A 27,296-nucleotide genomic window follows, 5' to 3' on the forward strand; every position below is an offset into this window, starting at 1 on the left:
AGGGAGTAAAGAGAAAAGAAATCTTTTGCACCGCCCGGGGGGACGCACTGGGTAAAGCATAGCCCTGTGCCAAGCAGCAGATTGGTACCTCTTAGCCTCAAGTGCTAACCCCACTCACGAGCTCTCCTCTAAAAACCCAGCGGAAGGCTGCTCCCAGCTCGGAGAGCTCATCAAGGGTTAGATAGGAATAAATGAAGGGGCTCAGTTCCTCAAAGCACTGAGAAAGGACAATCTGAAGGCACCCAGCAACTTGCAGCTGAAAATCTGAGATGTGTCTGGAGCTGTCTGCATGCGGAGAGCGTGCTCTCCTTTCTCCATGCAGTGCAGCTGAAGTTTGCTGCTCTCTCTGCTTCCCACCACAGAGCTGTGCCCTGTGTAGAGGCAGTGTGTACACACAGAGTGCAGGTGAGACGCAAAGTGAATTCAGGGCTAGTGGAACTCATGGGAGAAAGTGTGCTCAAATAACTCAGGCACGTGCTGTAGCTTTGCAAATACATTGCTTGGCTGCTGCTGCAAGGCAGCCTTAACTTCCTTGTTAAGGCTGGAAATAGCTTCTGAGGCAACTGGAGCATTTTAGAGTTTGAACGAAAGTATATTTGCTTGGATGTAGGCTAACTGCTTAGCTCTGTGCAGGATGGAGCCTTGGCTTCGCAACTGGCATCAGCTCTGCAAGGACCTGGCAGAGGTTTAGAGTGTGCTCTCTTCCCTATGTCCATCCTTCTGCTGCACGAAGTGCTTTGCTGTGATCAATCTAGCGAGGCTACCAGGCAATTGCCCCACACTGCTTTTCTCTTACATAGCCCTGCACAACTTGTGGGTTCTCTGTTCTCTGAGATGTGTGTCCGTTTGGTGCAAGCTCTGTAGTGATGACTGCAGCGATGGTGCCCTAATGCTGTCTATGGTCATATGACAGTAAGTGAGACAAATTGCTAAGCTTTCAATCACAGCAGCAAACACACATCCAGAGTGATGCTGCCTGAAATGAATGTTCCTTAGGTGGTTGCGAATGTGTAAAATATTCTATGTACTTATTGCTGTAGTTATCCTGCCTATAAAGTAATGATGTCATCAATATTAATCCTTCACATCCGCTAACAGGGACAAGTCTCTCTGTCACTCTTCAAAGTGACACACAGAAGTAATGGAAATAACTCCTTCTACGCTCTTTGTGATAACATAATAAAATCATTCCAAAGCATTTCTGACTGACGAAAATGCCATTAAGCCATCAGATTTTCTTTGTCGCGTTTTGGTTAATTAAGAAAAAGAAAGCACTGCCATACAATGTGCTGCAGTTTGCTGCCTGAATTAATACACTGTATTTAATTGCATTTTGCACTGTTAGGGAGCTTTTGGATTTTTTTTTTTTGATTTTGTTGGCTTATGATACAAATGAACGGATTCTTTTGCTGGCATTTAATTAGTTGTGAAGGGAAATTCTGGCTATTTCTCAGCATCTAGATGATGATTACTTTCCTATTCCTCTAAACAAGAAAATGAACAGTAAAATTGATCCATTAGGAGAAAATAGTGGAATCTGAGATAAGATACACTTTCAGTTTCATGCAATACAATACTTTAGTGTCTTACTATTTCTTTCACGTTCATGCTAAAAAGCTTTTTCCTTGATATATGAACTAATAGAGCTGTCCAAGGAAACACTGTCTTTATCTATACGTAACCCCCTAGACTATATTATGTGAAAGTATATTTAAAGTTCACAACCCTAATATTTTTGACTTAATACTGAGGAATTTCTAGTCCGCACTGAGTCAACCTGACCCTCTTGCCTGCCCTACTTGTACAACTTGTATAAAATGAACCAACTCACATATGGGAAAGGAGAATGCAAATTAAGACGAGCAGGCACTAAGTTGCAGAAACAGTCTCAAAAGCGCTGAATTCTCATCAGCCACAAAATCTGATATTAATGCTTGGAGGCAGAGTGTTATTTCTTAGCGTGCATCCTTTGGACCATTGCAACTTCTAACGTAACGAAGCTATAAGAATATACTCCAGCATTACTGCAGGTCAATTAATGAAGAGTAGCTGCTTAAGCAACACACTGCATTAGAAGTAAAGAATATTTGATAAACTACACCAGTTATTAAAATATTGTTGGAGTTAAAAAGAGAACATGGCACTTTGCAACAGATACTCGTAGGAAGTTAAACTTGGATGAAACTTGGAATTAATCTCTAAAATTAACTCCTGAAAATGAGCAAATGAGTAATTCTTAGGTTTCATAGAAATTGCATTAGTTGATTAAATAGACACTCTTCAGCTGATACCAGAAGTGATTTTCAGTAATATTTGGTATGTTTCTGTAGTTAATTGGAATATTTAAATATGGGTTTTGACTCTGCACTGATTTATTCCTTACTTCAGCAAAACTCCCAGTGGTTTTGTGAGCTGTGTTTTCAAAGATGGAGGATTAGCCCCGTAATATTTCTCTCTGATTGCGAAATGTAGATTTAAAACAGACATGTGTAACTCAACCCACAAAATATGGTTTTCTTCATAAGTTGACATTTTTAGTATAGCTTTCAACAGATCTGTCTGTATTTCCCCAAGCAGGACTGGAGCTGGGAGGTTTTTCCTATATAGTATTTGCATTTCTACAGTGTGAGAATGATAAAGACAAGAGCCTAATTAATTTTACTGGAAATTTGCTGCTTCTTGTCAACCTTTTTCAAGACTTTATTTGTGAATGGAATTATATTAATACACATTTGAGCTTCTTCAGTGTGACATGGAAAAAACTGTAGAAAGTTCTGTTGTGTTTTAATGTCATTAAAATGTTAATTAAAAAGAAACTATTTATTAATAGATGTCTACATGGTATTGTGTTCCATAATGTTGTAGGCAATGTGACTGCATTTTATATCATTAGATGATCAGAGATTAACAGCACATTGTTAACCAGATCCCAAATGCTCAGTGGCTCGTCATTTCACTATAATATATTTTATTTAAGTTTCCTCATTCAGCACTTAACAGAAGACTGTTTTACCACAAGTATTTCTGAAGGATTGCTAGCAATATGTCCCAGCAAAAGTTATTAGGCATCTCCCTTCTCACTGGATATGGGAGTACTGCACAAAGTATGAGACAGTGCAACATTTGGCTCATGCTCTAAATGGTTAATCAAGTCAAAAATGCCCTATAAAAGGCAGATGCAAAATGCATTGCCAGCACCTTAGCAGAGCACTCCAGCACGTCTGTGCTTGTGCACAAAAAGGTCGGTGGAGCTCAGTGGCCTCAATGCATACAGCGATCCTGGGTAAAACACTTGACTGCATTATGATTTGCGTGGTTGCATCCTGAAATTATAAAAAACAAAATCTCATTGGCAGTTTCTTTGTGTTCCGTCATTTAGGCTTGAAGATGCGGGGGGATGAATTACTTTGGGTTCTATACCATTGTATTTCAAGGATTTTTAACGTGGAAGATGCTTGCTGTGCTGGGTTGCTCCACTGGGGTGTATTAAAAAGTCATGAAGCCACGCTCAGCTGATGTACATTGACATCCTTTTATTGAACTCAAGGGAGCCATGCTGGTTTAAATTGCTTGAAGAGCTGGCTGGACATATTTAATATATGAGAGACAAAACTTCTGTATTTTCCCCAGCTGCCCTGCCTACTTACCACCCTTCCTAATGATGGGTAGGGTCAGACAAAATCAAACCTCATGTGTCTTGTTTCTCTTGTTTTCTGCCCATGAATTCTGCAGGCTTGGTAACCACAACTAAGCAATGGTGATCACTGAGTGCCTGCAGCTTCCTGCAGTGGCCATTGCCCCATCAGCTCTTGGTACCTCAGTAGCAGTGTTTGCTGGATGACTGTACTGCTGCTGGAAAATCACTGTTACTGGGATGGAGTAAAGCGCTGCTCAGTATGTGAAGAAATTTAGAGATGTTAGCTTTCCAGAAAGCGGAGAGTGTATATTTCTGTTGTCAGAATACACCTAAATATCTGCTTTAACATGAAATAGATGAGCTATAAAATCAAAAATTATAGTCTTAAAATAGTCTATAGTACTGTGGCTTGATAACTATGCGGCAGGCAGCCACTCCCAGCCATACTAACAAAAACACCAGATGTGTTGCTTCTGTCCTGGAACATTTGTCAGAAAAGATTGATGGAGAACGGCAAAGAAAAGGTCCTAAGACTGGAGTTGGGATGGTATAGTCAGCACTGACGGTGATGAAATACAATTTAAAAAAGTGTGGCATGAAGGTGCATTGCTGCTGCATTTCACATCTTGGGAGATATGTGATTAGCAATGGCAAATTTTGCATATGTATCTTAGTCAAGAGTCAAGTGAGTTACAGAAAAATGAAATGGAAAACAGCCAGGGCCGTTTTTGTTCCACTGACATCTGTGCTATAATAATTTGTTACTTCCTCTTAACTTCCACAAGGTGTATATCCTGATATGCAGAGTATGTCTGTGGTGCTGCTGTGAGCTCCATGTGGGCAGATAAATAGGGTATCCTGCTGTGTTTCACTAAGGCTTCAAAAGCATTTATGTAACATATGTGCATCAGTTCAGACTGTTGGGACTTCAGTAAAATAAAGGATGAAATCTTCACAACAATGAAATCAATGAAATTTTGCCGAAGGATAATAGTTTTCCATCAAATATTTTTATTTATGCAAGCTGTTTGACACTTAACCTAGTGCTTTTTCAATTAATAATTCATGCTCAGTACAGGTGAACACTGCTGGAAGAACAATTGTTATAAATAAAATAAAATTTCTTTCAGTTTCTGTTCTTGCCTAATAGCTTATTTCTGTTCAGGTACAATGAATTTCTTTTTGAACTCCTGCGTCCTTCCCACAACACTAAATTTTGTATATCCAGCATCAGTTCTTGCTGTCACTATAAGCTCCTCCATATGGCTCAGTCTCCACTTAACGTTTTCGATTCAGACCGCAAGTACAACCTCAAATATTTCATTATAGTCTGTTTTGTCTATCCTGGTCAGTAATAAAGCTTAAACCCCATCCTCCCCTCCTCAATATTTTAAACAACTGCCTCTAATCTTCTTTTCTCAGAAGGGCTTGATTTGACCAACTAGGCTATAGATTGTCCTGCAGTGAGGGAAAAAAATCCTATCCAAGACCTGATTAGTTTTACTCCACAGCTTTGGATCTGTAACCCGCAAGCCCAGTTTGTCCTAGTTTTTGTTGACTTTAGGTTTTAGTTGACAATAATGAGTTTATGACTTTAGAAAAGCTTTATAGTGGGAATATTATTACCTTTCATTCTCTCTCTTTTTTTTTTTTTTTCCTTTCTTCTGAAGGTGATTCAGTATTATCTAGAAAATGATTCGCTTTCAAATGGTATATTTGCTTTCACTGAGCGTAATTAAAACTGTTTCATTATTCCAAATAGGCACTTTTTCATTTCAACCAGAGGAATGAAGTGTCTGAGCAGGCTGTTAAAATATCTTCTTTTTTTTTTTTTTTTTTTTTTTTTTCTAACAGTGCATAACTTTCCCTATGTTATGTTTATACCTTCCTCTGTACCTCCTCAATAAATTGGGGTGGCACACTGGGAGATGTGAATAATATGTCATAGCAGTATGGACAAAGAGGTAGAAATGATCTCAAAGGTTCAGTTTTGAGCTTTTCTTTGGTCCGTCAGGCTCTATTTGCAAATACACTTTCTGGTTGTTTGTTTCTTTAAGCTTTTGGATTACACATCTAAAAGTTTAAAACATGAGCATTACGAATTCTGTTAGCATTGAAATTGGTTCCAGATGCTGCCATTGGATCTGGGAAAGCAAACTTTATCTATTTCAAGGAAAATTTTGTTTCCAGCACATTGATTCTGGCTAGGGCTCAAGACCAGTTATCCTTCCATATTGCTAAATGGCATAGAGGTCCTGGTGAAATGCTGAGTAGGTGGAAATGACAGTCTGAGTGCAGAAGTATCTCCAGAAATATGGAGAAGAACTTGTTTAGAGTGAGAAAGTGTGCAAAACTCATTGTTCTATCTACAGATGAAGGAAAAGCGAAGCGTCCCACATCCATTATGTCCAAGCAAAGCTTTTTGCAAGAAGTATTGTCACAGATGCTGAAGCTTTGCTTTGGCTGTCAGACAGAGGAAGAACAGAGCCTTCCTTGAATATAGTGGTATGCCACTGAGACCTTAAAATCACTATGATTTTACATTATAGTGATTTTTAGTATATAGAGAGCATTTAAAAACCCACACTTTTTAAAGGATCAGGCGTGCTAAAAATATTATAAGAACATTCAGTGCATTGTTAAGTCATACATACTTTTCAGCTCTGTTTTGGAATAAGCAAGGAAATATACTAGCAGATGAAAGGATTTGGAAAAAAACTTCACCGTTTTAGAAGAACAACATTAGGTAGCTATAAGAAAAGAAGAAAAAATGTTTGAAGATACAAGTTTATTCTTGGTATCTCCTAGGATGCTTGATGAAGCAGAGTCCTGCCAGGTTGTTTTTATTGCCCTTGCTGCCACTCATTTCTACTAAGTATCACCTCCCCTTCACCTCCCAGGGAGAGATGTGTCATTAATGTCCTCAGCGTGCAAGGCGGATTCCCAAGTGAGTAATTAGGCTTGCCTAATCTGCTACTGCTGTTTCTGCACTTGATGACAGACTGTGTGTCAGACTAACGTATTTTAAGTATTTCTTCCACTGCTTATTTCTTTAATGCTAAATATCTTCTCCTGTCAAAGAGCTTTGGCCTTCACGGTCCATGAAAGCACACATAGGTTGGTGAATCCAGTAGGTTTCTAACTCTCTGCTTTCCAACAGAGTAGAGCAAGAGTATGCCAAGTATTTGGTCTACAGAAAGAAAACTACTTCTCTTTTCAAAGTTTGTCTTATATCTTTAGAATGCTATAGCTGTAGTAAAACTACTGCAGTATACTGTAACAATTAAACAGTGAACAACTACTATGAATTGCCCCATTCTTAGGGAAGGGGGATTATATCAATTGGGTTTACTGTGATTCTGAGAAGAAAAAGTGCATATACCTTATGTTTTGGATCATATAATTAGGAGGCAAATCCATAGAAATTGATGCTTATGTGATCTACCATGCAATGAAAGCGGGTATTGAGCTAGTTTCATTACTGCCTTACCTCATGTAGTTCCTACTGTGTTGTGTTTCAACAAGAATCATAATGAATAATAATAACACTGAGGTATTCTAAAGCAGTAGAGCTCGTAGTACTTCACAGAGCACATGCAATTAATTTGATTTTATGGCTTGGGAAATCAACTCCATAGGACTGAAGTGTTTTGCTGGCAAACCTGTAGCAAAGCAGGAGGTGAATCCAGTGCCTCGACCACTTCTGTCTACTGCATCACAACTTTGACGTTTTCTTAAAGTTTGTATATTTGGTGAAGATTTGTATAGATCCTTGGAAATTAGGAGTCTGAAGTGCTAAGTGTTGTTGCTATGGAGCCCAAAGTGTATTTAACTAAACAATTTACAGGTAACAATGAGAAGTTGCATCTTACAGCTTGAACTGTTAGCTCACACTTGGAGATCAGACCTGGGAGGGCTGTATAAAATAATAGCATGGAAACTTTTCCTGTCACTGGAGGATGCTCTGAAGAAACAGAACATATGTCTTCCTCTCCCAGTTTGGGTACGGGCCAAATATTAGGTGCTGTATCTGACTGTATCCAGAAGCCCATTGGAGACCAGCAGCGTCCATGGCACTTGCAAGTACCTTTTCACTGTTCAGATTTCTTCTGAGCCTACTTTCAGCATAGAATCATAAAATCTGAATCTCCCCTGGCACAACTTGAGCATACTTTCTCATGTCCTCTCCAGCCTGTTTCTTTGCATCAGTTCAGCAGTGGTGTTCTGCTGAAAATAAAACATGGTAAATCTGAGCAACAAACACCTTTAAGATACAGTATGATTTCCATTCGTTCTCCTCATTCTGGCACTTACTCCACCAAGGCACACATGCCCCCTGTAATTATACATGTTTCAAATACAAAAGAACTTTGACTAAGGATATTTTGTACATGGACAAGATGGTTATGCGTTTTATAAGGCTGTAAATCTTAAGTAAATACAAAATATTCCCTGAATTGGTCTGGCATGTTGTCTTGTATGTTTCAGCCTTCTTCCTCCAAGAAAGGCTCTAAGCAAGAAAGAGACTTTCACATCATTCGAGCCTTATACTTTGATGTACTATCAAAACCATTAAACTCTTTAGCAAATATTCAGGTTCCTTATAAAATATACAGTCATACTAGCTAGGAAATAAATTTGGCTTCAGGAAACACACATCTCATTGCTTAGAATCTTTGGCATTTACTGTCCTGGTCTTATCCCTGATAAAAATGTGAAAATTAGGTCCATTCAGATGTAAACCTCTAGGGGAAAAAAAAAAAACAAACAACCCACAACAAAAAATGCAACTACTGCTTTCACAGAAATAACCTTTTCTCTTTTTCCCTTCAAGAAAAATACAAGAGAAGTCAAGCCATTTTAATCCTCCTTTCTGCCACGCAACCTCTTTCTCCTAAATGTCTGGGGGTGCTGTGCCAAACAAGTCATTTTTATAAAGGTTATGAATAGGAAGCTCAGACCTGATGGACATGAAAAGTAGTTTATGTGAAACAGTTACTTCATTCTCGAGGAACTGCAAATTAATCTGTTTTTGTCTGGAGCAGCCCCAAGAGATTTATCTCAACCCATCTGAGGCCATATCAAGCTTAGAGACACCCTATCAGTAGTCAAAGGAGGGGAGACCAGGTTGCTGCAGCAACAGCATGACATACGTAAAACTCTATTTGATTATGTTGGTATCACAGAGAAAGCTGTTTAAAAGTTAGGTCAGGTTTTTTAGCTGTACTATACTTTTCCAGAGCCTGTCAGTCATTGTCAGATTGGCCAGTGACTCAAAATTCATGATGAATAGCTTGATTAACTTATGCATAACTTAATCTCATGTGTATAGCAATCTAGCCGTCCACATAAAATAATTTAGTAATAAGACATTACAGAGCTATTAAAGGAGCTAGTAATAAGCCACATAAGAATTCTTCCCTGCAATTTGGAGACAAATAAAATAATAATTTCTCATTAAAACATTTTCATGTTTTGATTTTGAATATTTTTCTTCATGCTAGAGTTCAAAAAAGCATAGGAAATTACTTACACTGAACAGAGAATCTTTGACAGCCATTAGAATGGGAAAAGAATGAGGCTACCAGAAGGACACGGAGCCACTGCTGTTTCCTTATGATTGTTCAAATTTATTTTGTATGATAAACAACGCTCATGATAAACAAAATTGCTTTCTTAATAGAATTCTGTGCCCCCAATTTATTCACTCATATTTAAAAATATTAAATGTAAAAGGCTATAGTCAAAGAATGCAGTAAATGAGGCAGAAATCCTGCAGAATAATGTACGTAGTTAAATAAGAGAAGATGGTATTTTTAAGTTGTTTGGTATTTCCCATCTTCTGGGATTTTACCTTATCATCTAATATGTTTTAATAAAAAACTTTTTTGTATAGTTTTCTTTCACTGTGGAAAAAACAACTTGAAAATGCAGGAGTGGAATGCTCCTTTGGTGCCTAATGGGACATTCTTCACTGATAGTGCAGGAGCTCTGTGATGCAGAGCAGGGACCTGTACCACCTTGCAGTAGATGTGGCTGTTCCATCTATGGGCCTTGCCCTAGAGAAGAATGAAGCATTTTTTCAGAGGTCTTTGGTGATGGGAAGCCAAGGGACTGGCTGGCCATGCACCACTGCAGTGAAGGGTTCTGGCTTGTACTGCTCTCGATACCAAAAGAGACAAGGGACAGTTCCTGCAGATTTAGGCAACACATGCATAGTGTAGACAGGTTAAGGTAGGCATTTATCTGCGCAATGAGATAAAATCACCACTGACTGTGTGTGTTTGTGCAGCACTGGGCCATCACATTTTAAGTTCTGCTTGAATATGTTCTCAGTGAAGTGAATATCAGAATGTTTGTAAGTCAGGAAAACAACAACAACAACAAACAAACGACAACAACAAAAAAAAAACCCACAAACCATTTGTTATTCACAGGAACAATTAAAACCTCCTGTATTCAGTCTGAAATAGATGCACATAGGGAAATGTCACTTCAGATGGCTAACATTAGACAGAACTATAAACAGCTAGAGACATGGGTGTGCAGTGGGCAGCAACAGGAGTCCTTTCACAGTGACAAAAGCTGCAAGGTCTTATTGGCAGTGCTCTTATTGGCAGTGCTTATAAAATAAGAGGTAGAGCTCTCCCACGGGAAAGCTATTTTGCCTTTGTTGGAAGTGAAGCATAAATAGCACCTAAGTGATCAGCCTGCATTAGCCATGTTGGTCTCATCTGGGTGGTCACAGTTTCCATCCATCATCTGGTTAAGGACTATGGAAACTTGAGGTACAGTAGGATGGTGGCTGCAGCAGTACTGACACACCTGTGGGAGTGCAGTCTGATTTGTCTAAAGCAGACCAGATTGGACAAGCCAGCACAGGCAGTGCCTTTCCTGGCATTTTACATTGTGAAATACTGCGATCTTTACTGCAACTTGCTGCTTCTTTCACTGGATTCTATCTGCTTAAATAGAACCTTTTAAGATCAGCATTTGTTCTTTGTTGAACAAATTTCCATTTGTTTGCCTGCTAATGGCCAAGTAGAGCAGAAAAGAGAAATGCAGGTTTTCCTGCCTCTTCATTTGGAAGCAGTCCAAGAAATGTCTTCCTTAGGACACACAGCATTCTTGTCTGTAGTACGCATCCCTAAGCCTGATAGCAGAGATCTAGGCAGTGGGAGCTTGCTGCAAAGAAAGGCTTAGTATTCAGTGTGAACAAGCCAGCATGTAGGGGAACTTTGATGAGAGATTGCTTGGTCTGGGTCCGTGCTGAACTTCACTGTGATTTATTTGCTATCCTGTGATCTACCACTAAGATGTCACAGTTGTGATGTAAGAATGATTTCAGTGCTCACTCGCAGCTTGCTGCCATATGCAGAGCCCCATGGAGCAGAGTGGAACCAATCAAACACAAAATTCACCATGCATGTGACTGAAGATGTCAACAAAGCTGTAGGAGTCTGTGGTTGTAAGGTAGCCAAATGTCAATGGAATTCAAGGCAAGTGAATTTCTTGTTTGTTTGGGAACTTTATGCTTCCCAGCCATGCCTCCTCCATTTCTGCTTCTCCATTGAGCATGAAGATACTCACCTCACTCTGACCATGTGCTCCAGTGTAAGGTTCGATCCTGCCACCAAGGCCACTTTCAGAATTTTGATGTAAAATGATGTCTTTTTCTCACTATCTCTGTTCAAACAACTTGTACACAGAAAGCCTTTTATTCTTCCAAAGCTTCTTGATTTTAACTATGCCAAACCATCCCAAAAACTTATCAGCAGCACACTGCAGCTGGAGTCTAGTATGACTTGATGCTTTTCTGACTGTAACTATCTAGAAAATTTTCATTTCACGTCCAAATTGTTTACTTATCTGCTACAAACATATGTTAAGAGAAGTTGAGGCTCTGTTGCCCAAGGTGCATTTTAATACAGGAAAAGAACTGCTTCAGATATTCCACATTACATCGTCTAGCTATATCTGGTGCTGTAAATTATAAAGCTGCTCCATTGAACTGAATGAAAATTAAATTTTTGAACACTGTTTCTGAAGAATGTAGATTTTTCTCTTTGAAATGAAGAATCTGTCCTGCATCAGTGTGGCTCACTGCACGCATTACTGCCCAGGCTTTCTGTTTTTTAGCCTGGGTGCCAAACTGCTCCCTGGGGACTGTGTCCTGTCATTGATCCATGTACTGACATTAAAATGCATCTGCTGATGGAGTGAGTCTGGGTTATGCCCTAAGCAGCAAGTGGTCTGGGAAACTGTAATCCATGTGCTGTCATCTTGAAATCAGATCTGTCAGGAAGGAAAATAAGCAAGAGACATCTATCTTCTCATCTGCATAAACCTTCTGTAGATGCCCAGATCACGTAAAATACACAGATGTGTTTTAAAAAATCAGCTCTCTACAGCTTCCAAATGAAGTACTTTTGTGCTGTTGTTTTACCTCGTTCCTCTACCAGGCTGAATTCCTAGCTTCCAGCCCTCTTCTCTTAGCTCTCCAGATGTGAGGAAGTTTCATCTGCTTTTTCTTCCTTCTGTGAATAACAGTGGCCCCTGGGTGGAAGAGGAGTGGGTGCCTCTTTTAAAGCAACACAGTACCAACAGAATCCAGTGTGAAAATCAGTTGTTCTGTTGCCTCTGTATAAAAGGATGAATTTAGACCTTTTTCCTCTTACAAATTATCTCACATGCATGCACACAAATCCAGACATTGCAGCTGTCCCAAACAGCATTTGGAGGAGCATTAGCATCTCCCTTCAAAATGTCTTAAAAAAAAAGTAGTGGAGGTCCATTTACATGTCATGCCCTCCATCACTTTGGGTGGTCAGCATAGTCTCAGCCTTTCTAGGATGTCTGCAATTAGAGTTAGAGACAGAAAAGGAAAGTGTTTTCTACTAATTAGATAGCCATATGCTTTATGCCCTCTGGATCTTAGCTTTACATGGGGTGTTTCTGTATGTAAGAAGATCACTTCTTCTGTGTTAATCAGGATGTTTCTTAGCATACTTTATATATGCCTATTCAAAGAAAGGTAAGGAAGATGGTGAAGAGACTGGACCACAAGTCTTATGAAGAGGTGGTTAGATGGATGTCAGCCTCTTCCCAGGCAATGCTGATAGGATGAGAGGGAATGGACTCAGATTGTGCCAAGGGATGCTCAGGTTCGATATTAGGAACAATTTCTTCTCAGCAAGAGCAGTGCTGCAGTGGCACAGGCTGCCCAGGGAGGTGGTGCAGTCACCGTCCCTGAGGTGTTCAGGAGCCGTGTGGATGTGGCACTGAGGGACGTGGGCAGTGGGCGTGGGGGGGTGGGCTGGTGGTTGCACTGGGGGATCTTAGAGGCCTTTTCCAATCTTAACGATTCTGTGGCTCTATAACCAAAAGTTAGCCCAGGTTTCTGTAATGTGTGGAAATGCTTTACACAGCAAGATAATGAGAAATAGTGATGAGAAAAAAATATAATTGTTCTTTATAAATCTGGAATAATTAATACATCAACTTTTGTTCTAAGATCACTCATGAAGTAAATTTCTGCAAGTCTATAAGCACCCGTAATTGTGGAGAGGTCCCACCTATTTTTGCTTTTCACAAAGGTAATTCCAAGAATCCAATGTATGATTCTTTATTCTGAATATTTCTGAAAGTGCTAAATTCTTGTTATGCAGTGTCAGTACACCAGTGAATCTCGTTTCTGGGCATCTGTACTTTCCCTCTTTGAGAAATTTCAGTAGTCAGTTTTGATCTGTTTTCTGGGTTATGTAGTGTTTTATAAGTATCTTGTGCAAGAAAATAAAAACTTTAGAAATAATGCATATGACTTATGGAAACTGATCCCGGAAACATCTTTACTGAAAACATGGCTTTAATGATGTATTGGGTGTGGCTGCCCAATTGGTGTCAGGGTGCTGTGGAATGATTATCTGAAGCAAGATCAGAGTTGCTCTATGTTCCAATGGCCTCACTGCAGGACAGAGCCCGTGGAGACCACCATGGAACAGATATCCACTCTGCAGCCTATGGAGGATTCCATGCCAGAGGAGGTGGATGTGCCCTGAAGGAAGCTGTTGCTTTTGGAGAACACATGCTGGAACTGGAGAGTATAAGATGGAGGAAGGAGCCTCAGGGAGGAGACATTATGAACTGACCACAGATTCCCTAATGCCTTTTGGGGAGGAGGTAAAAGAGATGGGGATGAAAGAATGAAGTTGAGCGTGGAAGAATGGATAAGTTGATGGAAAGATGTCTGCTTTTCTCAGTCTACATCAATTTTAATTGGCAGTAAGTTAAATGACTCTTTTCCAAGTTGAGTCTGTTTTGACTTGATGGTAACTGGCAAGTGATATCTGCATCTTTATCTTGAGCTATGAGCTCTTCTCTGTTTACTTTTCCCCCTGTTCTGTTGAGGATGGGGAGTGACAGAGAGGCTCAGCAGGTGGCTTGCAATTGGCCAAGGTCAACGTGTCGTGACTAGTGCTGTACTGTGACATATATATTGGAATAACTCATTATTAGCAACATCTAAAAAGAGTGGTGTGAAGCTGTTTCTCTGCAGTGGCTTGTAACTGTCATTGAAATTTCTCAGGTGAGAGCTTGAGCTGCCTGTTGGTACCAGTTCACTATGCATTTGCACAATGAGAACTGGGATCTTAAAATAATTTGAATAAGTTAGTTTAGAAGATGCAGAATCATCATTGCTGGGAAGCACTAACTGTTTCTTGAATTCCTGGCTTTCCTATTTGTAGCTCAGCAATATCAAGAGTGTGTTTCACTGAAGTTCTTAGAGTTACGCAATTTATGATATTTTCTAATTAAGTAACATAAATGCATATTTTTATTTATAAAAGTTCTTCACTGTTTCATTCCAATTACACAGGAAAAATCTGAATGTAATGTAGTTACTGCTGATGCCAAATTTTTACTTTTTTATGTCTTTTTATCACTTCTGAATTAATACGTATTACAAAATTAACAAGTATCAAAGAAGCATTTTATGGGGAGAGGCAGAGCTCAGTGCTGCTCCTCTGCTCCCTGAGAGGAGCTGCAGGCCACCAGGAGACCTCCTCTCAGCCTCCTGTTTTTTGAGCTGGGCAGACTTAGTGACCAAGGAATAGGGCATTGCCTTCATCAAAGAGTCAAAACTCAATAATTCTTCCACAGTCATTGATTTATTATAAACTTCACAGGCAACAAGTAAAGCCCAATAAGTGCAAATATAGCTTCTCCAGGAAGTTTGATTTGACATGGGCTTTAAACTGCCTATCTTCAGCAGATAAAACATCAAAACTTCTTTGAAAGCCAAGCCCTTGCTCTTATCTACAAGTCCTTACAGAAAACCTTTGAGAATAAGGTACAAAATCATCTCTTCTGATCCTCTGTCCTTTAAGTGTCAGATCACTTGGTCTCAGAAAGAAATATGACCCAGAAGCTATTTTAGCTATGTTTCTCCCGAAGTCAATGAAGCTGCGCTAGTTTATACTGATGAGGTTCTGGCAAATGTATTATTCTGACAGAATAACAGTTGGACAATTTACTGTGGTTCATCCAAATTGCAGATTAGTTCAGAATTTCATTACTTTGAGGTAATCAATGGAAACAGTTCTCCTCCTACTTCCCTCTTCTCCAGTTGCTGATTTTGACGAGATCCTCCTCTCCTGCAAAGGTTTCATTCTCTGTCCTGCTTTTTCTGACCATGGCGAAGGCATAGAAAGATGCCAAAAAATCACTAGCTTATAGTAAGACCAGATGTTATCAGGCAGGTGTAAATTATTCCAGCCACTGATGGTATGTTAATGGACTTGAATAAGAGGAGAGCTGGAATGTCTTCTACCCATTGCTTCTAGAAATAGCATAATTATTTATGTATGATTATGTAGCACTGTAGCACAGAAAATACTAAAAACATAAACCTCTATGTAGAAGAATGTCTTGTTAGAATGAACCTTTACTTTGTGCAGCTTAGCACAAATCTTTTGATTCAGGACACGAATATATCAAATAAGGTCAAGTATGATAAAATTTTGGTGTCACACTAAATTCATGGTAAAGCTAATATTGTTACAGTCCTGTTGTGACTGACATAAACCTGTCACGTTTTCAACAGGGTGATTCATGAAAGATACAGAAGAATCAATGGAGATAAAAATAGGTAATGCAATAACAGCATCCATTTTACTTGTGTTATACTGAGTAACCTGATTAAAAGGGTCACATTTAAATGTAGGCTGGCAAAACTGTTTATAAGAACAACAGTCACAGAGAAGGATTCCAATCTGATTAGCTTTGCAGGTAAGCCATGGGGTAATAATATATTAGTCTCCACAGGACACATAATCCCTGTTGTGTCACTGAGATCTCTGTATGAATGAGGGGCAACATGCAATCCTCACCATTTGTGAAACTTCTCTCAACTAGGGAACTGCAGTCAACCTGGCAGATTTCTATGTGATGAGTGCCAAAGTCAAATGAAAAGACCCTGAATGGTATGCTGCAAAGTTAAAGATTTCCTCTATATTCACCTGTAGGATCTTACAGGGGTTTCTGTGTCCTCTGTGGACTATGATTCTGTCCAAGAATTTCAAGGTGAAAAAAGGTCATTCTGTCACCTATAGCTACTAAAAATTGTGTGTTCTATATTTTGGGATGGATTAGCTGCTGCCATTCCTCTTGACATACCTGATGGACTCTGGAATGTGCTGCTCAAGGAAAGGAAAGATAAAATGAACATATATGTATAAAATACAAGATTACAACATAATCATCATTTTTCTTTTTTTTTTTTCTTTTTTTCTTTTTTCCCCACACATCTCAAAATGCACAGTAGTATTTCAAGTGTGATCCATTACAAATTTGAAGAGGTCCCTGACCTCTAAAGAGCCATATGAATTTACATCATCCAAGGATTTACACCTGTTCAGTTTGTACTGTGTACAATGAATTGTCTGTGTATACATACATGTACAACACAAATGTATACAGTGAAACATAACTGCTAGATCCTTTTTGCTGCACAGTGATGCTGCAGTTATTCTGAGACACTCTAATGTCTATATTGCAAGGGCAGGAAAAATGGAAGGAAGGAAGAAAAGAAGGAAGGAAAGAAGGAAAGAGCAAAAAAGAGAAAGGAAAGACAAAGCAAGAAAAACAAAAGAAAGGAAGAGGAAGTAAAGTTCTTGCTGAAGAGCTTATCTGTCGAAACCAAAGCTTATATTTTTCTTCTCCCCATTCCATAATTAATGTTACCTTGGTTGCCTTTCTTTTTCTTTCTCAAGAATCTCCCCACAGCAACTCCTGTAATTCTCTTCCTTCTCCAAAGTCCTGATGCCTAGCCCCAATAGGCCTTCCAAGAGGCAGTAGTGCTGTTTCCAGTAGACACACAGTTATCAGAAGACCAAAACTGTAGTTATCTTTTGAGTTTTACCCTTGCTGTTGCCACTCACTGCAGTCCTCACACTGTTTGTTACAAAATTTTTAGGATAAATTAGTTTTTGTGTAACTTTGAGTGCTCAATATATTGTATGTAACACTCAGCTAAGATTGGCCGGTGGTTTAATTATTGGTGCTAGTAAGACTGAGACAGATGAGCAGATAACATGACTTTGCAAAACTTATTTCCTTAGGCAATCTGGCTGTAAAACAGACTCAAATCTTTTGGCTTAAGAAATCAGATGTGTCTGTTACCCACAAAATAGATTATAGCTGAGATAGCCAAAATACAGGCTTCCCCACTCTGCACTCTGTAGAGGTGTATAATCAAAACTAAATTGATGCTGCTGTTGCAGCAAAACCTATGCTTTTGCAAAAGATAACATTAGGGAAAATTTGTTTTTCTTAAGGGACAAGAGTGGATTAAGATATTATGTTAGCTCCTTTCAAGCCAGCAGTATCTTCCCTTCCTCCCTAGCTTGGGAGACTGCAATCAGAATGCAGGCAGACATCAAAGGGAAAAACTTTGATAGCAATTTCTGGAATATTAGGCCCATCAGTGTAGCTCTGCTTCCTCTTCGTTACAGGGAAACGTTTCAAGAAATCAAGCAGCACAGGAAGTTCAGAAGTACACTGATGTTTATTATTAAAAAATGCAATCTGCATCCTTCACACGTGAAAATTTACTGTGCTCAGTTATGCTATGGATGATAAATAAAGCACAAATTCAAAGAGAGAATTTGTCATTTTACTGAAAAAGTCCTCTATGGTGCAGAATATTAACAGGTATCATCATAAAAATTTATGCATGAATCAGGAGGGAGAAAAAAGGGCCTCATAAAGATAGCCTCCCTTGTCACTGAGGGAGGCAATTTCTCGTATGATGTGGTGGTGGAAGAGAAGCTGAGGCTTTGTGTGCTGTTTTTCCAGTAACCCGAATTGCTGCAGTGTGCAGGAAGGAGACGGAAATGTTAGGAAAGTGCGTGATAGATTTGGACTGTGCAACCTGCACTTGGTGATAGTTTATATGCATGGGCCATATATGATAACAGAAGTGGCAGTCCTTCTGAAGCAGTACTGTATGGTTTGGCTGTAGGCTTTTTGCTGATGCACTAAGGTAGCTAATAGTCCTCCAAATTCCTTCCTGTTACTGCTATTCAGTGTGTACTCCTTTCCCTGCCCTTACAGCCCTCAAAATTGGAGCTAGAAGTTGCTTCTGAAGCTAGCAGGCTTGCCATAGAAAGGCGATTATTTTGGAGTTCTGCTACAATAGCTCTTTACTGCAGTCTTGCTATCTCCTGTCATCATGAGCTCAAGCACCGGAGACACAGGGAGGATAAAGAAAAGGAAATGGAATGAAAAAATCTTAGATAAGAGTGAATTGGCAGGTTGATAAGTACGTGGAATTGCATTTATGCACATTTTCTAGTTAAACTGAAGTACTTGTCAGCATGCAACATGCTTAAGAGATTATAGAATGCAGGGTTTATTGCAGAAGTTGTCATGAAAATCACAAATAAAATTCTCTTATTCTGGCATGTCGTGCTCTGCCCCAAACTTGAAGAAACACTGCTCTACAAACAAAGAAATTTTGCAAGTCACATGAATCTGCTTGTAAAACCATCACAAGAGTGTAAGAATGTATTTGCAGCAAATAGGCAGTAAGAGATCTTTCATTACAGATGCCTTTTTATTAAGACTCAGAATGTTCAGTGCTCCTGCCAGAAGACAGGATAAGAAAAAAGAAAAAGGCCAAATTGGAAGAAAGACAAGTTTCCTGGTCTTTTTAAGACTAAGTAAGTCTTAAAAATTCAAGTAACTGACAGCAACAAAACAATTACAACTCTGACTGCTACTGACAGTCTGAGTCTTACACAGTCACCTTCCAGAGCTTTATTGCTTATCATCAGATTGCACAGTTGGCCCCAATGGAAAAGACAGGTTGCTGCAGATGAGAGGATTTTTACAATGGGCAATCATGATGGCATTAGTGTTTATCCACTGCAGTAAGTATATAAATCATAGCAAATGGGCTTCCCCTTGGAGTCAGAATCTGTTGTTTTATTTTTGCTCAGGCACGAGTATTTATCCACCAAATTGTGAAATTGCCAGACATTCTTTATGCCCAGTCCAGCGAGCAGTTGGAGTTTACTTTCTGCAGATCACAAAACCAATATTAGAGAGCTGCTTGGAGACCCACATGTTAAATTACAGGTGGCTTTGTCAGAGAACTCTCCCTACTCTGTGTGAGCTAGAGATGTTTTGTTACATTTGGTCTCTGAGGGTCTTTGGTGGCAGAGTGAGGTAATGCAGTATGGATGTGGGGCTGCTTTCTCACCCTGGGTCGTATATGAAACTCTCTGCGGTGAACAGCTTGGAAACAGAAGGAAAATTTTACCTTGGTAAATAAAGACCTGCAGTTTTAGCTCAACAGTCAGATCGTTGATTGCTGTAGAACAGACACTTCCCAGAAATTCTTACATAAATGAGAGGAATTACAATATAAGCATGTTTGGAGGTTTTTCATTCCATTTTTCAATGTCAGATAGTTACAGATTTGAAAGGAAGAGGTTAGAAACCCTGAAAAAGAGAATTAAGGAGATATCCTGCAAGAAAGCTCTTTTCCAGCTTCTTATCCTCTAGTGTTTCACTTACTACTACCACACATTAATTCTGCATTTAATCTTGTTTGATGTAATCGTAGCTGCTCTAATTCTCCACGTGTGTCTCATCTTTTCTTGAATCCCCCCTGACCTCTCTGTTCTCAGTATCACCTTGTATTAACACATTCTGCAAGTTAATTATTCTTCGCATCAAGCAGGGCTTTCTTTTCTCCATGTCAGGTTTTGTTGAGTATCTTTTTTTACTCATAAACACGATAGGGATAAACAGGAGAAGATAATCATCTGCCTGTACTCTGCCTATACCTCTTGTTGTTTGCTATATCTGCATCCTGTTTTTTCTGCTCAGTTCTGCTGGCCATTCCATCCCCAAAGGCAGAGCCTGGGTTGTAAGCTGGGCTTTATTCTCCTTAGTATTAGCAGTCCAATCTAAATATTAGTTGCAGTTAAACAAGGTGTTGTTTAGAGGAGTTGTTGAGGGGAAAGGGAAGAAACAGCTGATAGAAAGGAGAGTGATTGCTTTTCCTTCTGCAGGCACCCTAATGGGAAATTTTGGTCCTATGAGTAAAATTCCAAAAGTTAGGCTACTGTAGTAGGAATTTCACAGCTTGGATCTTGCATCTGTGCTTTCAGTTCTGCTCTCTTTGTCAGAAAAGGATGCTTTGAGAAGAGCAGCATCTTCTGATCTCCCTAAAAACTATTCCATTTCCCTATCTGATCTGCAGATATGAGCTCTCTCCTTTAAAACCCTGCTGTGGCATTAAGTTGGGTCTTTTTTGACACATCACTCTGAGGTCACCAAAATGGGCTTTTTATAGTGCTCTGCCCTCTGCTAGGCAATGGCTCCTTTGAAAACAGCCTCCCACATTTTATTCCGCACCTTATTGCCTGGAGTTATCTCCTTTGTCCCATGTTGCAGAAGGTTTCTGTAGCAAGAAAAGTTAGACTCTTGATAGCTATATTTGTCCACAGATAATGCTTTGTATTTTATACAACAGCAAAATAAGTACCTGTATGGAAAAGACATAGGGATATGCTCTCTGATCTTGTCTGGAAAGGCTGGAATGTTTCCCTGTGGCTGTGTTCAGATCTGGAAGTAAAACATGCAGCAACCTAAATGACCCTGTGAGATTTTAAATAGAGAGATAGCTTGCTGCACCAAGAATGCAAATGCCAGTTTTCTTTAAGTTCATAAACTGTATATAGCTCAGAGATATGCATGAACAGCCACAAAGAGCAGAGTGCTCTGTCTTATTTGAAATAAGGAAAGCTGTCTATGAAATCGAGAGAGCAAGAGGTGCATCCATGGTGCCTTACACTTGTCATCCTATGTTAGTAAAAAAAAAAAAAAAGGTTATTTGTGCCCACATTGCTGTCACTGTCTTCTGTTCCCATTTGTACTGTATGTCTCATCCCCATTGAAATGTGTCCCTGCTTACAGCAGCAACTGTTTTCAGCATTTTCTTTAAAACAGGTGTTGTTCTTCATTTCTTTGCAAACCAGAGAGCTGTGTGCTGGGCATGGTATAAATGAGAACTTGTATTTTCAGTGCGGGATTTATGAGAGTCCTGTAATTTGGCTTGATTGCACCAAACATTCTTGCTGGTAAAGACTCAGACATCATTGGAGTAGGGGTAGGCTAATGTCAAGCACTTCTCACTACTGCTTTCTGCTAGGTTTCTGTGCTCAGTGCATTAGCAGATGCAAAGCAAGGCACTGTTCTGGAAAAGAGATTTATTTTTTTTCCAGGCATGAGTTGCTGTAAAGGAAGAAAGACACTTATGAAGACCCATACACGAACAGGTGCTTGTAGATATGCCCGAGGTCTTTCCTAGTTGTCCAGCCCTATCAGTGTATACAGCATTATTAATATTTACTAGTCCCATTGCTTTTCCATTCTGTGCAGGAATTCTGGCAACTGCAGTATTGCTGAGAATCCATTTTTGATTTTTAAAAAAAGAAGAAAATCAGTGTTATGAATATACAAATATTTTGAAAGCTGTGTCAAGAAGACATAATTGGATTTATTTTTGGGGTTAAAGACAGGAGAGGAAGGCATACACTGAAGGACTCCTGGATTCAGAACAATATATAACATACCTATACCCAAAGTAGAGCCACCCCTGCAGAGATGGAGAGTCTTTTAAAAATGTGCTTTATAGCCACATTGAACCTGCCAAATCTACAGATAGATATGTATGTGTGTGCGTATCTAGTCATAGTTAGATGCCAGGAGCGGAGTGTTTTTTTTATTTTTGCCTGTAGTGAGAGTCACATGTTTCAGCAGGAAGCAAGTCTGAGGAATACAAACAAACTGGACTAATTCAGTCTTGTATGATCGTTCAGATAATCCAAGATTATTTGAATGAAACTCATGCTCATTATTCCTGCTTCTCAGTTCCCTGGAAATCTAGTTTTTCAGAATTCTGAAAAATACATTTATGCTTGAAAGTCCCTGGATACATAAAATCATGGAATCATGGTATACGGCTTGGGTTGGAAGGAGCCCCAAGGATCATCAAGTTCCAACCCCCCTGCCACAGGCAGGGTTACCAACCACTTGATCAAGTACTAGATCAGTGCCCTATCCAACCTGGCCTTAAACACCTTTGGAGCCAGGGCATCCACATCTTCTCTGGGCAGCCTATGCCAGCACTTCACCACTCTCTCAGTAATAACCTTCCCCCTGACGTCTAATCTCCCCTCCGTTAGCTTAAAACCATATCTCCTTTTCCTATTGCTATCTATTCCTGTAAAAAGTTGATGGTTCTCCAGTTTATACATTCCATTTAAATATTGGAAAGCTGCAATGAGGTCTCCCTGCAGCCTTCTCTTTTCTGGGCTGAATAAACCCAGCTCCTAGAGAGGAGAAGGCTTCAGGGAGACCTTGTTCTGACCTTCCAATACTTTAAAAGAGAACTTATAAATGGAAGGAGGACCAGCTTTGGTCTTATAGTCTCATAGTGATAGGATAAGGGAGAATGTTTTAAGTAAAAGGGGGGTTTATGTTAGATGTTAGGCAGAAATTCTTTCCTCAGTGGGTGGTGAGGCACTGGCCCACACTGCCCAGAGAAGCTGTGGTGCCCCATCCCTGGTAGCACTCGAGGCCAGGTTCGATGGGGCCCTGGTAAGCCTGAGCTGGTGGGGTGGGCTTTGAGGCTCCTTCCAGTCCAAACCGTCCTGGAATTCTATGTGTTTGTGATTCACTGATCATTAAATAATCTGTTATGGAATACTGCAAAGTTGCTTATTTTACAATGATAGTAATCAGAAATAATCTCTTATGGCCTCAGTCAAACGTTTTATTTCATATGGAAAAACCAAATGCAATGTCTCCCTTTTTTTTTCTGTGATAAGTGTATTGTCCTCATGATTAGGCAAAAATATAAGCCTGAGAACATAGTTTAGTGCTGAGATGCTATCCCTTCCGTTAGTGTCTTTAGATGTGTCTGAGCATGAGGCTATCTCTACATTATTATCAGAATACATAAGAAGGTGCTGTAGATCCACTGACCACAGCAGTGAGCAGCCCTGCTTGAGCAGCTGCAGGCATCTACAGTGGCAGAGCTCCATTGCGCTCTCAGAAGACGCCTGCTAGTGGTAGGCTTGTGTTACGCTGCACTTTTGGACCGTGCCTTCCCGTGCAGCTTCATACAGATGCGATGCAGCTTATGTGCTGCACAACTGCTCAGGGATGCAAACAAAATTCTGGGGGACAATCAGGAGATTATCTCCAAAAGCACATTGTGAGCTGCAGCTGAGCTAAAATGTTTGTGTACCTGCTTCCTACAAATCTTTTCACACAATGCCTAACAGCACAAAATTTCTATACAGCCTATGTGCCTTGTATCTTAAGGCATATGATAGATCTGTGTACTCCAGATTTTCATTTCATAGTGTATCTGTCACTGACAGGCTTGCATGCCAAACATTGTTTTGCAGCTATCCTTTCTTAGTAATCTAGCAAAACCCAGTTGTGCTAATAACACAAGAGCAAAGCCAGTTGTGACATATATATAAATATAAGCTCTGTCAGCAACAATAATATTTTCGCATGTGGACAGAAACCAGAAAGAAAAAAGAAATTCCTGGACAAAGTACTGATCTGAATTCTCTCTGTACTTAATTGTTACAACAAGTGCCACACCAGAGTGCCCCAGGGTGGTGCAGAGTTGTCACACTCAGCCCCTGTGAAATGGGGAATTTCTTGGCAATCTGCAGCTGGACAGAAGCAGCCAGGGAGTCCGGCATGCCCTGCAGTGCAACCGCTGTTCAGCAGTTAGCCAGGTGTCAGGGCCCCTGCAGCACAGCATGCCATACAATTTCAAATTGATTTCTCCCTTAACCTACAGGAAGCACTGTTCCTGTAGGAGAATTCAATGGACAGAGAACATGAATATTCACGTTACTGTCCAGAGAGAGTTGCTTCTCATAGTTTAAGTTTAGGAGATTATAAAAAAAAAAGATCTTCCTTTGTCTATTTTTTTTTTTGTCACAATGTGAAATGCTGTTTTGGACAGTTCATGCTTCTTTATGTATTTCATAAGGTGTGTTCAGGATCAGAATAAATTTAGACCAGAAACACACATATTGAAGATCTAGTAAAATACAAATACCAGAGCAGTTTTTCCCTGGGTAATGTGACTTTAATAGAGAAGCTGAAGAAATGATCTAGCTGGAAGTTTTATTTGTGCTGAAAAGATTAAACCTTTATTTATGTATTTCAATCTTGTGAATTATAAAGCCCTTTTTGGCTTTTTCTCTTATCAGCCTTGTTTTCATTCTATTTTGTTCTGCCGGGCACATGGATGGAAAACTAAAGGGTTTTAAGAGGTATCAGTCATTCAGGTGTGGAACAATGTGCAGCAGTTGCTTAGTGCATGAAATTATGGGACGAAGAACTTCAGACAAAAAAACACTGCTGATGCTTTTGCACTGTGTAAATGCATTTCCCCCGAAATCTGTCTGAATAGAGAGAAACAAATTCATCTCAAATAATGGATGAATAAATAAGTAAACAAACAATCATACAAATTAAATATTTAGTGGCCCTACAAAGAATATCCTTCTTACCACCTCTGCTCTAATTGGCTAAAATTTCACAGCAGTACGGAGGATTGTTTCAATGCTTGTTCACCATAATTTAAGGTGATAACTAATAATAAGTAATAATTTAATAATTTATGTCTAAAGCAGACAGATGATGGTTCCAAGGTAGTGCTTGTTTACAGGGACACTCAAACCTGTTCTGCCAGAAAGAAAAGAAAAAAAAAAAAGAGATTAAGAAAAATGTAGAGAATCCCAGAATCTTTAAGGTTGGAAAAGATCATTAGCATCATCTAGTCCAACTAACCATGTCCTTCAGTGCCACATCCACACGGCTCTTGGACACCTTCAGGGACAGTGGCTCTAACACCTCCCTGGGCAGCTCCCACTTCCTCCCTGTGCCACTCCACCGCCTCCTTGTGCCACTGCCTCACCTCAAATACCCAACCTGAACCTTCCCTGGTGCAACTTGAGGCCATTTCCTCTCATCCAATCACTGTTACCTGGGAAAAGAGACTGACCCCCACTTCTCCACAACCTCCTTTCGGGTGGTTGTAGAGAGCATTGAGCTCTCCTCTGAGCCTCCTCTTCTCCAGACTGAGCAATTCCTGTTCCTTCGGCAGTGACTGTGTATTATGAAGCAGAAGAATGAAATGCTTAGGGGAAATAGGTGTCCTCTCTGACCGGCTGGTGACTCATGGCTTTATCCCAAGAAGATGGGCCTGAGATTTCCTCAAGCACCTTGAACAATGTAAACCCTGCACCAGATGGCTCAGCAATATTTGGCCTGTCACATTTTTACACACAGAAATAACACTTTTTATTAAAGCTGAATGTGATGAGGTTAATAAGTTTTCAAAAAGTCCATGAAGTGGAGAGAAGGCTGAGCTCACACAAGAGCTGCTGATGGCTCTGTTCCCTGCTAATGGAGATGGCATATGGAAGAAGTGGATTGTAGGATCATAGAACAATTGGAGTTGGAAGGGACCCTTAAAATTCATTTAGTCCAACCCTTCTGCAGTGAGCAGGGTCACCCACAGCCCCATCAAGTGTTCAGAGCCCTGTCCAGCCTGGCCATGAGTGCCTTCACGGACAGAGCATCCATCAGCCCTCTGGGCAACCTGTAACTCCCATACAAGCTTTGCTTGTGTCCCATGCCTACCTGAATATTTTTAAAAAGGAGCCATAAATGCCTATTTGTGGCTGTATATTTTTTTAAGAAGGAAGCGTGAGACGTGAGGATTTTCCTGAAAAAATGGCAACTTAGGTAGGTCAACAGCTGCCTCGGTGCTAAACTCTGTATGGCCATAAAAATTCATCCCATGGGAGGGGGGTTTCTTTTTTTTTTTTTTTTTTTTGTGTGTGTGTTTGTGTTTGTGCTTAGAGGGGAACATAAATCTGCTGTCCTCAGATTAAAATAAGCTTTTTCACAAATACAAAATTCTGCCCTAGGGGAATTTACCTGATAAAAGCAGAATTTCTTATGTGTTTTATTTTGACAAGAATACATAGCGCTTTTGCTTGTTTGATTTCTGTTTTATCTGATACCTCATTTCTTTGATTCACAGATCAAAGGAAATTTAAGGATAAACTGCAGTATTATCTGATGGGGATAATTGTGGTCAGGTTGGACATTTTCTTAAGGATTGGATCAGTCCCAGTAGCAAAACTGATCACAAAACAAGTTCATGGGAAAAAAAGCCAATTTGACAGGATTCATTTGTCAAGATCAATGGTGCACAACACTAATGAAAAAATAGTAACTGCATATTGTCCAAGGGAAACTGTAGTATTTTTTTCTCCGTCTTCCATTATAAACATGAAGAGTGCCACCAGTATTTGTTCAGAGCGAGAGTTATTTTAAGTAGCCAGTATAGCTTAGTTCTCTGTAGGATTGGTTGTTTTCTTTTTCATAAAAGTAAGCATGAAAAGTAAGCTTGAACACTGGAAGATGTCTTCAATTTGTGTTTTTTGCTTATATTCTAGTCTGGATTTTTCTAAACAGATGTGGTGTAGAAACAGAGCTGTTTCCTGAGCTTGTTTTTTGTTGTTGCATTTTGTTATGCAGAAGTAGTATTTTTGAGATGGACAAAACTTTTTTTCAGATACAAAGAGTGCAGTTAGTCTTCTCACTCCAAGCATGCCTCAAGTAGACTCAGTAGGGAGTTAAAGTAGCCTCTGGTACAAGTTCCCTTTTACCTGCTTGGTGTGTTGAATGTTATAGGAAAAGAAGCCTTGTAAAATCAGTGTTCTCCGGAGTTGTTCACATTTGGAAGAGCCAAATTTCAACTGGAATTTGCTGCTTTGGCCATAGTAGGCCTCCAACATCCAGAACTGCTTCAGGGAAGTTGGTGGTTCTCTAAGTCTCCTCTGACAGCCACACGCACACTCACTGGAGAAGATGCATCTGAGAGAAGGGAAGAGTGAGTCTCTTAAAGCTCTTGCCTAAGCAAAAGCAATGAATTACTAATGAGATGTAGAGTATTTGTAACAGCTTTTGAATGTTTGTGGCGTGTTCACACATGTGGCAATGTAAGATAAAAAAATGTTTGGTTATTTTTTTCTTT

At 39.8% G+C, this 27,296-nt stretch overlaps 2 protein-coding genes across 8 annotated transcripts in view; both read left to right on the top strand.

Moving 5' to 3' along the window:
• Nucleotides 1–27,296, top strand: part of LOC128076433 (claudin-8-like) — a 146,892-nt gene that overhangs the window by 88,849 nt on the left and 30,747 nt on the right. Inside the window, exon 2 of one of the 2 annotated variants that reach the window (XM_052674094.1) lies at nt 12,802–12,926. The exons of the other annotated variant lie outside the window; for it this stretch is intronic. The gene's annotated coding sequence lies outside the window, so the exon portion shown is untranslated. Of the gene's footprint in view, nt 1–12,801; nt 12,927–27,296 lie in introns of those variants that run through there. 2 annotated transcript variants of the gene reach the window in all.
• Nucleotides 1–27,296, top strand: part of GRIK1 (glutamate ionotropic receptor kainate type subunit 1) — a 155,474-nt gene that overhangs the window by 833 nt on the left and 127,345 nt on the right. The gene's annotated exons all lie outside the window — the stretch shown is intronic.

This window comes from Tympanuchus pallidicinctus, unplaced genomic scaffold, assembly GCF_026119805.1.
Source record: "Tympanuchus pallidicinctus isolate F22 unplaced genomic scaffold, pur_lepc_1.0 scaffold14, whole genome shotgun sequence".
Taxonomy (NCBI): Eukaryota; Metazoa; Chordata; class Aves; order Galliformes; family Phasianidae; genus Tympanuchus; species Tympanuchus pallidicinctus.